Genomic DNA, 18,222 nt, shown 5'->3' on the forward strand with positions numbered 1-18,222 from the left:
TATTGCTTTTATTATGTTTAGGTATTGCCCTTGGAATCATGTTCTTTCCAGGACTTTTAACATGAAATGGTATGGAATTTTGTCAAATGTTTTCTCAGCATCTAGTGAGATGACCATGAGATTTGGTTCTTTGAGTTTGCTTATATGGTGGATTACATTGATGGATTTCCTTATATTAAACCATCCCTGCATCCCAGAGATGAAGCCTACTTGGTCATGGTGAATGGTTGTTTTGATGTGTTCTTGATTCGATTATGTTGAGTATTTTTGTATCAATGTTCATAAGTGAGATTGGTCTGAAGTCCTCTTTCCTTGTAGGGCTTTTGTGTGAATTAGGAACATGAGTTTTTGTAGCCTCAAAAAATTGAGTGAGGTAGTATTTCATCTGATTCTATCCTATGGAATAGTTTGGAGAGTATTTGTGTAATGTCCACATTAAATGTCTGATAAAATTCTGCACTGAACCCAACTGGACCTGGAATTTTTTTTGGTTGGGAGTCTTTTGTTGACTGCCTCTATTTCTTTAGGTGTTATGAAATTATTTAGATGGTTTACCTGGTCCTGGTTTAACTTTAGGACGTGTACCTGTCTAGGAATTCTTCCATTTCCTCCAGCTTTTCCAAATTTGTGGAGGATAAGCTTTTGTAGTAGGGTCTGGTGATTTCTTGAAGTTCCTCAGTTTCAGTTGTTATGTCTCTACTTTCTTGTTGATTTTTTCAAAGAACCAGCTCTTGGTTTTGTTGATTCTTTCGATGGTTCTTTTTGTTTCTATTTGGTCTATTTCTTCCCTGATTTTGATTATTTCTTGCTCTCTACTCCTCTTGGGTGTATCTGCTTCCTTTTTCTCTAGAGCTTTTAGCTGTGCTTTTAAGTTGCTGAGGTATGCTCTCTCCAGTTTTTTTTTTTTTTTTTTTTTTTTTTTTTTTTTTTTTTTTTTTTTTGGAAGTGCTCAGGACAATGAGTTTTCCTCTTTGTACTGCTTTCATTGCATCCCATAGGTTTGGGTTTTTTGAGTTTTCATTTTCATTGTATTCTAGAAAATCATTAATTTCTTTCTTTATTTCATCTTAGACACTGCTATGATTTCACAGAGCATTGTTTAGTCGCCATGTGTATGTGGGGTTTTTGATGTCTTTGTTATTAAAGACCAGCCTTAGACCATGGTGTTCTGAGAGGATGCATGGGAATTTTTTAATCTTCTTATATCAATTGAGGCGAGTTCTGTGTCCAATTATGTGTTCAATTTTCGAGAAGGTGCCATGGGGTGCTGAGAAGTAGGTGTATACTTTTACTTTATGATAATATGGTCTGTAGACATCTATTAATTCCTGTTGGTTCATAGTCTCTGATAGTTTTACAGTGTTCTTGTTCAGATTTTTTCCCCATGATCTGTCCATTGATGAGAGTGGATTATTAAAGTCAGCCACTATTATTGTGTGGGGTGAAATGTATTTTTTGAGCTTTAGTAGGATTTATTTTATGAGTTTGGGTGCTTTTGTATTTGGAGCATATATGTTAAGAATTTAGCGTTCCTCTTGATAGATTTCCCCTGTAATGAGTAAAAAGTGTCCCTCTTTATCTTTTTGATGACTTTTGGTTGGAAATTTCCTTTATTTGATATTAGAATAGCCACTCCAGCTTGCTTCTTGGGGCTGTTTACTTGGAAGTTTTTTTCCCACCCTTTTACTCTAAGATAGTGTCTGTCTTTGTCTCTGACATTAGTTTCCTGTATGCAGCAAAAGGCTGGATTTTGTTTATGTATCCAGTCTGTTAGCCTATTTCTCTATATTGTGAAGTTGAGACCATTCATGTTAATAGATATCAAGGAATAGTGGTTTCTGTTTCCTGCTATCTTTCCTTTTGTAGGTTAAATTGTGTCTGTGTCTCTTTCTTCTTTTGTTTTTCTTGCTTGGGAGATTTCTTGTTTTTACTAGGATGTAGTTCTCCTCATTGTATTGGGTTTTCCACCTAAAATTAGTTGTAGTTCTGGGTTTTTGGTCATATATTATATAAATTTAGATTTTTCTTGAAATATCTTCATCTCTCCATCTAGGGTGATTGAGAGTTTTGCTGGATATAGCAGCTTGAGCTGGCACTTGTGCTCTCTCAGGGTTTGCATGATGTCTGTTCAGGCTCTTCTAGCTTTTATAGTCTCTGTTGAGAAATTGGGTGTGAGTCTGATTGGTCTGCCTTTATATGTTACATGACCTTTTTCCCTTACTGCTTTTAGTATTCTTTCTTTTCTTTGGGTACTTGGTGTTTTGACTATTATGTGTTGTGAGGAATTTCTTTTCTGGTCCAACCTACATGGAGTTTTGACTGCTTCTTTTATGTTCGTGGTCATCGCCTTCTTAAGGGTAGGGAAGTTTTCTTCTACAATTTTGTTGAAGATATGTCCTGTGCCTCTTAGTTGATATTCTTCTCCCTCTTCTATTGCTATTATCATTAGGTTTGGTCTACTCATTGTGTCTTGGATCTCCTGGACATTTTGGGTTAGGAGCTTTTTGGTTTGTGCATGTTCTCTGGCTGTTTTTTCTATGATTAGAAAGTTGTCTTCAGCCCCCGAGATTTTCTCTTACATCTCTTGTAGTCTATTGGAAATGCTTGCTTCTGTGACTCCTGAATTCTTTATTAGGTGTTGTACCTCTAGGGTTATCTCTTTTAGTGTTTTCTTTATTGTATCAATTTCCATTTTGAATTCCTTCTTCCATTCCTTCATTTCTTTGGTTCTTTTTTCCTCTAGTTCTTTGAGTTCTTTGAGTGATTTTCTTGTTTCCTCCTTAAAAGCTTCTGATTCTTTATTCTATTCCTCCCCTTCTTGTTTAAGGATCTCTATCATTGTCTTGAGGTTGATTTCAGCTCTGTGTCTTCTTTTTCTGTAGTGTTTGGCATTCAGCTGTTTGCTGTGATGTGAGAGCTGGTTACTGTTTTTACCAGGTTGTCTTGGTTTCCTTGGGAAATGCTCTTTTGTTTTTCTCTTGCCATATTGTTGTCAGTGATAATTTCTTGCCTTTCCCTTGTACCTTGTCTGTGTCCCTGGATCTCCACTGGTCCAGGTGGCAGATGGTGTGAGCCCTGTTGTGTGCCCCAAAGCCACCGGGTGGGAACAGAGATCCCAATGCTGGGTTCCTGGTCCGTTAATGAGGCAGGGCAAGGGCGTGTTTTCTGTGCACACTAGGAAGAGATCTCTCTGTTCCCTGTCTGCTCGGATCTCCTTCTCACCAGGCCTTAACCTTTGTGAACTGCTGGTCCAGGTGGCAGATGGGCTGAGCCCTGTTCTGTGCCCCAAGCGCCAGGTGGGAACAGAGATCCCAATGCTGGGTTCCTGGTCCCTGGATCAGGCAGGGCAGGGGATGGTTTCAGTGCGCTTCCGGGTGGGAACAGAGCATGATATGCTTTCTTAAGTGAGAGCTTGTGCTAACCTGTTTTTTTATTTGTGATAGTTAAATCAAATTGATTTAGAAATTGTTTTGTGAAATATGATAGGTTCAGGTAAAAAAACCCAGGAGTATCTCTGAATGAATGCGATACTCTTCTGCTTCTCAAAATAACAGTGAGTTAAGTGTGTTCTAATAAGCCTTTGTATGCATAAGCTCCAATTTTACCAAGTGTTTTATCCTACTGACTTCAAAGCATAATGTGTCACAGGACTGAAAGAAAACATTATGGTTTATATATACTCGCTACATTCTACATTTCTATAATAAATTACACAAATGAGGTAACAAAAGGGACAAAATGATTATATGACCTTCTAATTCAAAGTCCTGTAGCTCATTAAGGTGAGAATATATGCCGACAGGTAGTGCAATGGCTTTGGAACATTTGACTGGTACTTGTCCACTCCTCACTTTCCCATGGAGCTGAAGACTGAGCTTAGAGGATCAGAAAGATAAACTATAATTCATTCGGGGTGTGTCACTTGAAAGAACCATTTTCCCCAACTAGGCATACTTCACCCAGTTTGTACAAGCTGTCAAAATAATAAAACCAATCACTACCTGGGATAAAGTGATTCTTTTGAAGAAATGTCTCCTCAAAATTATAGAAGTGGGTTTAGGAGCAAGTTTTGAACAAAAGTCATTTGATGCTAAAAGGGTGACTCCTCAGTATTCCCTAATTCACTTAGCATCTGGTACATAAAGAACATTCAAGAAATGGGAAAGAGAGCTATATTCAACTCTAACATTTCATACCATTCTCATCAATTACTTTGACCAGTAAATATAAATAACTTTGTCAAATACGTGATGCCGACCTCACCTAAACCTATAATTCAGAAAAAGGAACATATATATGTGCTATTTTATTAAGAGAATAGGGAATGCCCATTCTTAATCTGTGAACTGAATAGAACATGTCCTTAGATGTGTATGGAGAGTGAGGACAAAGAATGTATAGAAAAGGAACTTAAAAAAATAAAGCTTCAGCCTACAGATGGCCTACTGCCTTGATAGTTAATTGTATTCATAGGATGTCAAGATAAAACAGAGCATGATGAGAAAGGCATGCCACCTTACATCTGTTCCTCTCATGACTTAACACCACATTATAATCAGTAGCAAAGTGAGGTCGGGAAATTCCCTCCATAAAGATATTATAGTCGTCTAACATACCTTAAGCTTTATAAAGTCACTAAAACCAAAGATAGAAAAACAAACTTCAAAGGCAAATTTTCCCTAAGATATGAATATGGAATGCATGTTGGGTAAAATCACAATTACTACCTAGGTAGAAATCTAAAACAGAAATATATAGCTAAGGTGGAAAATAAGTAATTGCAAATAAAGTATAGATTTTAGAGTATCCCAGAGAACCAGCCTCGGTTTAAGAATGTGATGAAATATATGCTGTTATAAATACCAACTGCACGACATAAATGTTAAGGCAAGAAAACTGAAACTTTGCTGCTTTTCAACTTTTCTGCAAAACTTTTGGAGAAATACTTTTGTACCAAATATTTTAGAATATCCATCTCCATTCATTTTGTACAGATTTACAGATAATCTTTAGAAAACAGCCGAAATCATGTAAGGTGAAAGAAGGCACTTATGGGTAAAATGGGATTATAGGTGATCAAGTTCTATTATGTAATTCATATATGCATTATGTTTATATGCATTTGTTTATACATTAGAAATACATTATAATAATTGTAAAATTATTATAGTCTACTAAGATGCAGATGATGATTATAATGCATATGAGAAATTGTGTAAGAGCTCAATTAATTATCTACAGATGAACTCCGTTGATTTATTTTCTCATCCTGATACAAAAGTTTATCTTTTGTAACATTAAATTTAATGTGGGTAAAGTTATGAAAGTAATTGCTTTACCCTAAGATTCTTGAAAAAATATATCAATACACTGCTTATTAAAAGATGTTTTAGAAAATTATAATGTGCTATACAATTTGTATATATAATTTCCCCCTTCAGATTCATATCAATGATGTATTATGCTTACTATTTATTACAATCATGAATATTACTAAGTGCTTATTATCATTATGAACATACAGAAAGAATTTAACATTCGTTTAATGTAAAAAAGTTCAATTAACAAATAATGTATAATGTATTATATTAATAAAGAAGCTTCATTATGTTATACCAGGTTGTTATTTTTCTCTTCATTATATTTCTTGTTAGTTGATTCCCTTACAAAGCAATAAATAAAAGCAGTCTCTAAGAATGTATTTTTATTTTATCTGCCTTCAACTCTACAGGGTGTACTTACTTTCTGTCTTTGCTTACTTGGACACTAAAAATAATACTGTTTGTCTACCTACTCACCATTGGGAATTCCTCTCCTTTGGGACACAGGAACAAAGAAAGCTGCTGCTGTATTGGGATCAGAGAGAATGCAAAGTACATTTCTCATCTCCATTCATACTAAGAGTCTTGAGGGAGTAGTCATGATTAAAATATAAGATATTATCACCACATCAAAACATGCCCACATTATTGTAGATTTCTTTCTGCACTTCTAAGTCCAGCCAAATATAAAAATTATGCATCATATTGGATTTCATAATGCTATTTTGAACTTCACTGTCTTATACCTTATAATAATTTTCTAGTGTATATATATATATATATATATACATATATATATAATGTATATCAAAGGTTTGTTGGTATCTCATTAAATAATGTTATGTGGGCATATATTATCATTATTTTTTTAATCAGTAGTATAATTAAATATTTTTTGGTTTGTGTAACAGGGAAAAACTGCAGTAAATATCTTAGTAATTACTAGTGTGGTTTATACTATATTTTATTTTTACTACCAAAAATAATGAAAAGGTAAAGATGACAGTTTGACAAAATGGAACCACTTAAATTTCCATTAACCGCTAAGAGAATTTCTGATGTGTTCTTTTCTTTTCTCTTTTCAATGTCAGTCTTCATAAATCAATGAATCAAATGAATGTGCACTGATAGTTTATGGTTAATTTCATTTTCATCTCATTCTGATGAGCTGATGATACTGACAATTTTATCCTTATTAGATTTTTCACTGTTGTTTGAGTTTTCATCAGCATATTTCAAAATGCCTGGTAGTTACTTGTTATTATCATGTTATTAGTTAGAAATATTCTTAATATATCATACCCAATAAGCATAAAAATATAAGCACATTTCATATATCACCAGATACAATTTTTCCTTACTGTTATACTTTAAAAATAAGAATTGTAAATAGTTTCACTGTATTTAAAAATTACCTGTAACTATCTACAACACACAAATGTCTTCTTTAAGCAATTTTCCTTCAAATTATGTTTGTTGTATTAGCATACTGGCATGTTATACTTAACTTTATATTTTGACATGTTCTTATAACATATATATGTGAATAAACTCATGCAGAGACACAAACACATACACACATATGTATGTATAAGATGAGCAAATATTTAAATACTTTCTTATTCTTTAGTTTATTTTTATTGGCTATTTTGTGTATTTACATTTCCAATGCTGTCCCCTTTCTCAGTTTCCCCTTTGGAACCACTCTCTCATTTCCCGTGACCCTGCTTTGATGAGAGTCCATCCTCTCCCACCCACTCATTCCCATCTGACCACCCTGGCATTCCTATACACTGTGGAAATCAAGCCTTCACAGGAACTAGGGCTTCTTCTTTCATTGATGCCGGACAATGCCAACTTTTGGTACATATATGGTTGGAGCAATGGGTCCCTTTATTTAGACTTTGTGATTCATGGTTTAGTCCCTGAATGCTCGGGGGCAGGGTGCAGGTGGGTTGATATTGTTGTTCTTCCTATTGGGATACAAACCCCTTCTGCTACTTCGGTCCTTCCCCTCACTGCTCTAACTCCTAGACTAGGGTTCCCTGCTCAGTCCAATGGTTAGCTACAAATATTCACACCTATATCAAGTAAGGCTCTGGCAAAACCTCTCAAGAGACAGCTATATTAGAAACCAGACTGCAAGCACTTCTTGGAGTCTGCAATAGTGCCTGGGTTTGGTGGCTCATATGGAATGCTTTCCCAGGTTGAGCAGTCTCTGGATGGCCTTTCCTTCAGTCACTGTTCCAATCTTTGTTCATGTATTTCTTTTAGACATAGGCAATTCTGAATTAAAACTTTTTGAGAAAGATATTTAGTCCCATCCCTCAATCGGGGGCTGTGCCTAAACTCTTTGTATGGTCTCTACAGGTTCTCTCTCTCCTTTGTTGGGTATTTAAACTAATATCATCCAAGTTGTGTCCTGGCATGCAGGCTTCTACTTTCCTTGCATTTTGGATATTCTGGTGGCTACCCACAGTTCCTCATTCTCTAGTGCTACACACCTTTGTTCAATTTCCTAACCCTCTGTATATCTTCCCCTTCTCCTTCCACACCTGATCCCTCCTCTCATTTTCTTCTTCTCCCCATCCCCTCTCCTCCTAGTAAGTACCTCCTATCCTCTACCTCCTGTGGTAATTTTGTTCCCCCTTCTAAAGATGACTGTAGCATTCACATTTTGATATTCCTTTTTCTTGAGTACTATATGGTCTGTTAATTGTATAATGGGTATTCTGAGTTTTTTCTTTAAAAACCACACATTAGTGAGTACATAACTTTAACTCCACTGAATTATTATGCATTCCTGGGTTTGAGAGCTCTGTAACATTCATAATTAAAGTACATAGTGTATCAATGAATGAATTTTCATCTCCTTAATCCTCCCAAGAACCTACTTCCCTTTGCCAAGGACCATAACTACAATCAAGTAATGGAATACTTCAGTTTTCAAAGATACACTTAAGAAAGGAGTTACTTCAACATAAAACAAGTTTAGAAGATCTACAGAATATAAATAACAAATTTTTAAAACTGTCAGAGAATGGGGCACAAGGTTTTAGTTGAAAGGAAATCAAGATGAAATACTATGTCATTCAAAATAAGAAGTGAGAATATAGCCTTGTTCTACTGCTCTAATACAGCTTGAAATAACATACTGTGCACACTGAAAAGATATTTCACCACTAAATTATATTTTTAAATTGCTTATTTTGTAATTTACATATTATTAGTTATATTTTTACATGATGGTAAATTATATGTAAAATAATTTTTCTTACGATATGTTCTAAACACTGTTGTCCTTTTCTTATCTTCTAATTGATACTCTTAAGCTTTTCATACATCCAACTCTGCATCTTCTTTCTCTTTCTTTTGAAACACAAAAGAAAAATAATAGATTGAAACAATATTAAGAAAAAGTATAACAGAGAAAAGAGACAGAGACAGACAAACAGAGACAGAGAGAGGTACACACAAACCAAGAGCCCACAAAATCACTTATTCAGAAAACATTATGAATAAGGGGAAGTATAGTAATATAAAATATTATTCAAACAAAGCAATATAAGATAAATTATATTAAAAAATATCATTGGGATTGTTTTGAGTTGTTCATTTACTTTTTTTAAAACAACTTTATTTTACAAAACAAAGATAAATGTACATATTTTAAGCATTTTTTGCATAAAATTATACAATACATTTTTCTCAGTACTTTTTTCAGATTTTAAAATAATTTTTACATAAAACTATATGAATATATTTTTTAGTCAGTAATTGATTTTTTTCAAGGTTTGATAGTATGCATTGAAAACTTAATAGTTACAATGAACATAAAGTACATGTAAAACAAAATGTAACATGGAAATAGTCAAAGTTTTCTTGTTGTGTAAAGATTTTTTTTTGTTTTGTTTACAATAGGTTCTATTGTAAATGAATTTTATATATCCAGTGAAATTACATAGGAGAAATTTATTTTCCTTTGCATGTGATTGTGAATTAGAGGTAGCTTCTTTGTTGGAGATGAATGCACTTGTTTTTTTCCCCCCTCTTAAAGTATAGGCCTATGTACCTGTACATTTAACGTGCAGGTTATCATAAACTCTGTGAGTTCATATGGGAGTTAGTCCTGTTGTATCTGGAAGACACTGTTTTCTTTTCGCTGTTTATGTCCTCTGGTCCTCACAAACCTTGTTTCTTCACTTACATGCAGCTTCTTTTTGAAAACAGAGTGTGCTAATTTGCAGAGACTGGGTTTACATCACTTTGTAGATACATAATCAAAAGTGCCATCTTGGCTTCACATATTAGTTCCTATGAAGAAAATTGTCAAGTATACATTTTATTATATATAAATATATATTTTCTTATTATAAGTTATGGATACACTTATAAAATATGAATGTTTAAATATTATGGCTATTGAAATATCAGTATTGCCATATACATATTAGTATACATATTAGTGTAGAGAGGTAACAAATAAAACATAAATACATTTGAGTTGGCTAATTTATAGAATAAAAGTAATAAGTATAATCATACCAATTTAATAAATATATTTTGTTTGATACCTTGTTATTATCTGGAAATAAGAAAGAAATAAATGATTATTTGGACCAGAATGATATACTAATTTTATTGTTTATAGTTACCTACTGGGAGTCTTTTTTAGTAGTTCTCATTAGGATGAGAGTAATCAGAAATGCATCAGGGAAGCAGGCAAAGTACTGAATCAGGAGATGAAATTGGAGTAACTGCAGCAATTAAAGAAACTGAGCACATTAGATGAGTGCAAGAAATGGCTGAATATAATATTGGGTGCTCTCAAAATAGCAAGAAGTGACTTTTTCAGATGTTTATGTTTATGTAAAATTATTCAATTCTGTAACTTATCAATTAAAATTGAGACAAGAATGTTTTAGATGTTGCAAGGGAGTACTTGGAATGGCAATGAGACCTGAAAAGAAACTTATAGAAAAGTTTATACTACTAAAACAACTTGCAATGTTAGCCACTGTCATGTCTGACACTTGTCAAAAACAATGGGTCTCTGAATCTGTTACATCTCTTTCTAAACTACTTTTGTATTTATTTATTTACTATGAAAGGACAATAAGTTTCAGATTCAGTACAATGAGCAATAAAAAACCTCACACATTTTCTATAACTGTTGATTCACTCAAATGTATTTAATTGTATTTCTTTTAGTGGAAGTATTAACATTTAAATATGATGTATGTATGTATGTATGTGTATCTGTGTTATTTATGTATTTTGCCTGAATGAAATAATGAGCATCATGTGAATAGAGGTACCAGAGAAAGCTTTAAATGTGTGAAGTCCCTGTTGTAGCAGGTGGCTAAGAATCACCTGGTCCTGGGAACCGGAGCCAGGTGTCCTGGAAAAGCAGCCAAAATTCTTAAGCACTAAGGCATATCTTTACCTATTTGAAATATATTTTTCGTTAATTTTAGACTCATATTGGTTCATTGCTTTTTGTTTGCTACTTCAGTGTTATTTTATGAAAAAACTATTAAAATTTTAATTTATCTGATTATTAGTCTTCTTTGAAAGAAATTTATTTCATTGTTTCTATAATGTAATTATAAAATTATTGTTCTTTTAATTTCATTATTTTATTATTTGTTAGTTTTATTGGTCTTATTAAGTATACTCTTTATTGTAAATTACTTTTTGGAATATCGTCATTCCAAGTATAAAAAAGCAAGCACATGCTTGAATTTAAAACATAAAATGTAAACTTTGAATTTTTGATTTGGCTTGCATTTCTTTTTAATGCATACATTGACTAAAATTAAGTTACCTACCTGAAGTCAAAAACCTTATGAAGGTTTTGAATATACATCAACAAACACAGAAGCACAATCAAACCATTTAAATTAAGTTCTTATATTAGGATTCATACTTGTTTTTGAAGACTGCTTTGGCTAAACTATAAAAGTACTAAAATGGAATAAATTTTTATGTATAAATAAATATTTTAATCTTTATCAGCAATTTTTCTAAAACACATTAGCTTTGTGCAGATTTTCTTGAAATTATATGAGACTTTCCCAACATATATTCACTATAACTTCCATTCATTTGTAATGTAATTACAAGGAATGATGCTCATCATCTTTAACTGAGGATTGAGATTTTTCCCAATGAGCTAACATAACATACCCTATACTTTCATATTGCTGTGACCAAACATCTGACAAAACCTAATATGAAGAAATTTGCTCTCACATTGTTCTCTGTTATGGCTCAGAGGCCATAGCAATGCAAAACTGTCCCATTCATGATGTTCAGAAAGCAGTGAAAAGGACAATACAGAAAAGGGCCAGGACAACATTTTAGTGACTAGTTTCCCAAAGCCTCTTATATTTCTTATTTCCAGTAATCTATCCAAAGTATGAATCCACCAATATATTATAATATTCATTAAATCCAAATCTCATATCCTTTTTTTTTCTGGACATGTCATCTGATGTCCGTAAGGTATGCTTCCTTAAACTCTTAGCTGCTTCTCAGTCTAATCATGTGGCTGAACTCCATAATCATGATTAGCCATCAAAATTGTCTTTTATTATTAATGTTCTTATAATGAAACATTTTACCATTTTAAGTGTTTAATATTCTATGCACACATTTAGGATTAATGACAGTTTGGAATTTTTATACAACTAAGTTTAATTATATTTATTAGTTGCTTAAAATGTATATAAATACCAATATTTAAACAAACACACATGAATATCATGTACATACATATAATACATATGTAGTATATATGCATATTTAATCTTCTTTTCTATATTTAGGCTGATCCATTTTAATATACATATAGTTTTTAGATGAATTTATTGATTAGGTCAGTATGTATTTACTGATGTATCCTATAACCATGATGTTTAGCTGCAAGTCTCACTTAAGGTGCTGGAGTAATAGCTCAATGGGTAAAGACTGTAGAGGTCTTGCAAAAGATCTAAGTTTATTCCCCAGAATTCACAACAATCACTGACTGGTAATAATTCTGAATGGAAAACAAATGTCTATGTCATATAGTTAGGTACATTCATGTGCAAATCCCCATATATACACACATAAATATTTTTCACTGGATATTTTATTAATTTACATGTCTAATGTTATCTCTCTTCCAGGTTTCTCATCAGTAAACACCCTGTCCCATCCCTCGATTCCCAGCTTCAATGAGAGTGCTATCCCACCCATCTACTCCAGCCTCACTGCCCTAGCATTGCTTTACACTGCAGCATCAAACCTTCAAAGACCAAGGGCTTCTCATCTCCACTGGTGACAGATAAAACCCCTTGAGCTCCCTCAGTCCTTCCCCTAACTCCTCCATTGGGATTCCTGTGATCAGTCTGATGATTGGCTTTGGGCATCCACATCTGTATTGGTTAGGATCTAGCAGAGCCTCTCAGAAGACAGCAGGATCAGGCTCCTGTCAGCAAGCACTTCTTGGCATCAGCAATAGTGTCTGGGCTAGTGTGTGCATGTGGGACAGATCCACAGGTAAGGCAGTCTCTGGATGGCATTTTCTTCAGTATCTGCTGCACTCTTTGTCCCTATATTTCTTTTAAACAAAAGCAATTTAGGGTTAAAATTTTGGAGATGGATAAGTGCTCCCATCCCTCAACCAGGGGGCTATGCCTAACCTCTAGATATGGTCTCCACAGGTTCTCCCTTACTTTTATGGGTTATTTCAGCTAGTGGATGCATGTGGTGTCCTAGGATAAGTTATTTTTCCTGGCATCTAAGACTTTCTGTTTGATACCACCAGTTCCCCATCCCCCATTGCTACACATCTCTGGTCAATTTCTTGACCATCTGTATGTCTCTTCCATCTCCTACCATACCTGATTCTGCTCCCTCTTCTTCCTCTCCCCCTGTTCTCTCCCTTCCAAGTCCCTCCTGTATTCTACTTCCTTTGATTATTTTGTTCCCCCTTCTAAGTAGGACTGAAGCATCTGGGGGAATTCCCCCAGAAGTTTTATTTTGTTTTGTTATTTGAGAAAAGTTTTTTGCTATCCTAGATTTTTTGTTAATCCAAATGAATTTGTAAGTTTCTATAAGTTTATGAAAATTTGAGTTGGAATTTTGATAGGGACTGCACTGATTGCTCTCAGCCAATTGAGCATTTTTACTATATTAGTCCTGTTAATCTATGGTTTAGTATGTTTACATATGGGCCTTGAATTCCTGGTTTATCCAAGATTTTTCCCATGAACGAGTGCAGAATTTTGTCAAATGCTTTCTCAACATCTAATAAGATAATCTTTTCTTTTTCTTTGAGTTGTTTTATATAGTGTATTAAGTTGAATAATTAACATATATTGAAGCATCCCTACATCCCTGTAAGAAAGCCTACTTTATCATGATAGATAATTGTTATTCTGTGTTCTTGGATTTAGTTTGCTAGAACTGTTTTGAGCATTTTTGCATCAATTTTCATAAATAAAATTGGTCTGAAGTTCTCTTTCTTTGTTGGGTGTTTGGGTGGTTTTGTTATCAGCATAAACGAGGCTTCATACAACAATTGGGTAGTGTTCCTTCTTTTTCAATTTTTTGGAATAGTTTAGAGAGTGATGGTATTAGTTCTTATATGAAGGTCTGGTAGAATTATGCACTAAATCCATCTGGTCCTGGGATATTTTTTGGTTAGGAGACTTTCAGTGACTGTTTTGATTTTTTTAGGGTTTTTGGGACTGTTTAAATTGTTTATCTGATTTCAGTTTAACTTTTGTACCTGGTATTTCTCTAGAAATTCATCAATTTTATCCATATTTTCCATTTTTATTGAGTAGCCTTTGTATAGTAGCCTTCAGGGACTTCTACTTGTTTACCTGTATTCTCCTTTATTTCTTTAAGGGACTTATTTATGTCCTTAGTAAAGTGAGAGAACTGGGTTCTCATGATGCCATGTGGCCATGGATTCTATTGCTTAGATTTTTATACTTGCCTCTCACCTTCTGGTTATCTCTGATGTTAACTGGTTTTGCTCTCTCTGTGACTTGTTCCTCCTGTAAGCCTGTGTGTCAGCACTTTTGGGAGATCAGCTCTCTCCATAAAGAATTTGGGTATGGAGAGCTGTGACACATAGTCAGCACCAGGGAGGGAGCTGATGGAAACTGTAAGGATCCTTTTTTCAGGCTGCTGCTTGATTCCTGTGTCATGAGGGCTCAGGAATAGAAGTCTAACCTGTGTTCTCACCTATATCAACACTCCTGGGAGACCAGCTCATTTCCTGTGGAATTGGGTTTGGAGAGATTTGTCACATGCTCAGCTAATGGGGCAGGTAGAAACAGGAAACCATATACATGTAACTTAAAGTAAAATTAAACTTTACAAAAGTGAGTTAGTTGTCATTTGTCACAGTCTATCACATTCATTTATTTTAGTGATACTTTAGTGTATTAAATGATGTGGTATATCTTGTGTTTATAATACACTTTTTCTAATTTTAAATAATGTCTGTTCACTTCACTCTGGCAATTTATCCATTTATTTAGATGATTTCTGTATTTGGTGCTTCCTTTTGTAAATACCACTTCTCTCAGCTCATATGTCATTCATTTTGCATCTTGTTTTCTATTTCTTCAACTGCTTTTTTAATAATAAAATGATAGTTCTTACCCTTTAGTTGATGCTTCATTAATCCATAAGTAACTTTGAAGTTTGAGTGTGCCATTCAATTTTCATTGAAATTTTGTGATAAATATTAAACACCTACCATTTCTATACTAATTTGAACTATTATTTTTGTAGTCAGTTCTATGTGATTTGAAAATTTCAGGGTATTCAGAAAGTATTTGAGCACACAAAATATAGCAGTTATTTTGTCATTTTATATAATGTGATACTCTATGTGAAAAGAGAAGCCTGTTCTGTCTAGTTGAATTTTCCAAAACTGTGCTTTGAAGATTGTGTCTTATTAAAGGATTATGTTGAGGATAGTTTGCATTCTCAGTAAAAGGGAACTACTCCAATGGAATATGTTTTGAGTACAAATAAGATTTCACAGTTATATTTAGAGTTAGGTTCAGTATGTCATCTTGGGACACAGCCCCCTGAGATAGGAACCAAACTATCCTATGAGAAGCTTCATCCAGCGGCCAATGGAAAGAAATGCAGAAACTCACACTCAAACATTAGAGAGAAAAGTTAAGGAGAAAGATTGAGCAAGCTGATAGGATCACACAGAAGACCAACTGGGGAGAGGAATGAAGGGCCTGAGGAGCTAGGACCTGCACAGGAAGACTTGCACTGTCAACCTACCTGGATTCATGGCAGCTCCCAGAGACTGAGCCATCAACCAAGGCTGAACCAGGGCCCTGGTCACATAGGGGATGCCTTGTCTGGAAGCAGGAGTGGGGGTAGGTTGGGCCTAACCTAACCTAGACTTGAGGTGTCAGAATTTAGGGATACCTTGAAAGGCACATCCTCACAGAAGAGGAGGGTTATGAAATAGGGCCTGCAGACAGTGTTAGGGATGTAAAGAAAAGAAAGTTAAAAAGAAGGAAAAAAGATGAGTAGTTACAGCTCTCCAGGAGATTCCTAAACATTACTAGTGTTACTAGTGTTTGTTTACACCCACCACCCAGACACTGAAACATAAGTTCTATTCCTGAATAAAACTTGCACAACGGAAACAGGGCTCAAAATTTCCTGAGCTGTAACTTACCTAAAAGACTTGTTCCTGTACAAAGGCATAATAGAGTAATAAAAACAACTAAATCAAAATAAAGATTTGAGGAGCCCAGGCAACAAATGATACACCTGTTACACAGCCCCTGCATCTTACAGTTAACAGTCATTTAAAAAGAGGAACTTTGAGTGAGCCAGTTGTGAGCCAGCTTGAGGTCCCACCCCCCACCCCCACCCCTGCTTCCACCTCCATGCACCAGCTTGCTCCAGGGAACCAGTAACCCTGCATCCTCATCCGGCTATTCCAAGCTGAACAACAAGGAGTGAGGAACCGCACTCAGACCACCTGCACCAGGAACAGCAGTGAGCCAGCACTGAATAATAAGGAGTGAGGAACTACACTTAGACCACCCACCACCAGGAACAGCAGTGATCCAGCAGTGCTCCAGAGACACAAGACTGACAACAAGATGGCAAGAGGAAAGGGAAAGAACATACCCCAGGGAAACCAAGACAACCTAGCAACACCAGTACCCATCTCTCCCATCACAGCAAACAGCATAATGCCAAACACACCAGAAAAAGAAGACACAGACTTAAAATCATACTTCAAGATGATGATAGCGATCCTTAAACAAGAACGGGAGGAAAAGCAAAAAGAAGAAGAAGCTTTTTGAAGAGGAAACAAGAAAATCACTCAAAGATCTCAAAGAACTAGAGGAAAACAGAACCAAAGAGATGAACAAATGGAAGAGGGAATTTAAAATGGAAATTGACACAATAAAGAAAACACTAAAAGAGATAACCCTAGAACACCTAAAAAAGAAATCAGCAGTCACAGATGAAAGCATTTCGAATAGACTACAAGAGATGAAAGAGAGAATCTCAGGGGCCAAAGACAACATTGAAAACATAGACAAAACAGCCAGAGAAGATGCAAAAAACAAAAAGCTCCTCACCCAAAATGTCCAGGAGATCCAGTACACAATGAGAAGACCAAACCTAAGGATAATAGGAATAGAAGAGGGCAAAAAATATCAACTAAGAGGCACAGTAAATATCTTCAACAAAATCATAGAAGAAAACATCCCTACCCTTAAGAATGAGATCACCATGAGCATAAAAGAAGCCTACCTAACTCCAAATAGGTTGGACCAGAAAAGAAATTCCTCCTGACACATAATAGTCAAAACACCAAGTGCCCAAAGTAAAGAAAAAATATTAAAAGCAGTAAGGAAAAAAGGCCATGTAACTTATAAAGGCAAACCAATCAGAATCACACCCGATTTCTCAACAGAAACTATGAAAGCTAGAGGAGCCGGATCAGACATCATGCAGAACGTAACAGAGCAGAAGTGCCAGCCAAAGCTGCTATACCTGGCAAAACTCTCAATCACCATAGATGGAAAGACTAAGATATTCCAAGACAAAACTGAATTTACACAATATCTGGCAACAAACCCAACACTGCAATGAATTATAGGGTGGAAAATACAATTACATCCCAATAAAAACAAGAAAACTTCTAAGCACGAAAACAAAAGAAGAAAGACATACAGGCACAATTAAACCTCCAAAAGCAAAAATAACAGGAAATAGCAACCACTATTTCTTGATATCGGTTAATATTAATGGAATCAATTCCCCAATAAAACAGACATAGGCTATCAACTGGATACATTAACAAAACCCAGCAATTTGTTGCATAGAAGAAACTCATCTCAGAGGCAAAAACAGACACTATCTCTGAGTAAAGGGTGGAAAAACAACTTCCAAGCAAATGACCCCAAGAAGCTAGCTGGAGTCACCATTCTAATATCAAATGAAGTAGATTGTCAACCAAAAGTTATCAAAAGAGATAAGGAAGGACACTTTTTATTCATTACAGAGGAAATTTTTCAGGAGGAACTCTCAATCCTTAACATATATGCTCCAAATACAAAAGCACCCACATTCATAAAAGAATCCCTACTAAAGCTCAAAAAATACACTGCAACCCACACAATAATAGTAGGAGACCTCAATACCCCACTCTCACCAATGGACAGATCAGGGAAACAAAAACTGAACAAGGATACTGTAAAACTAGCAGAGGTAATAAAACAATTGAAATTAATAGATAGCTACAGAACATATCATCTTAAAAAAAAGAATACACCTTCATCTCAACACCTCAGGGCACCTTCTCAAAAATTGACCACATAATTGGTCACAACATGAGCCT

Source organism: Micromys minutus, assembly GCF_963924665.1.
Source record: "Micromys minutus genome assembly, chromosome: 5".
Lineage (NCBI taxonomy): Eukaryota > Metazoa > Chordata > Mammalia > Rodentia > Muridae > Micromys > Micromys minutus.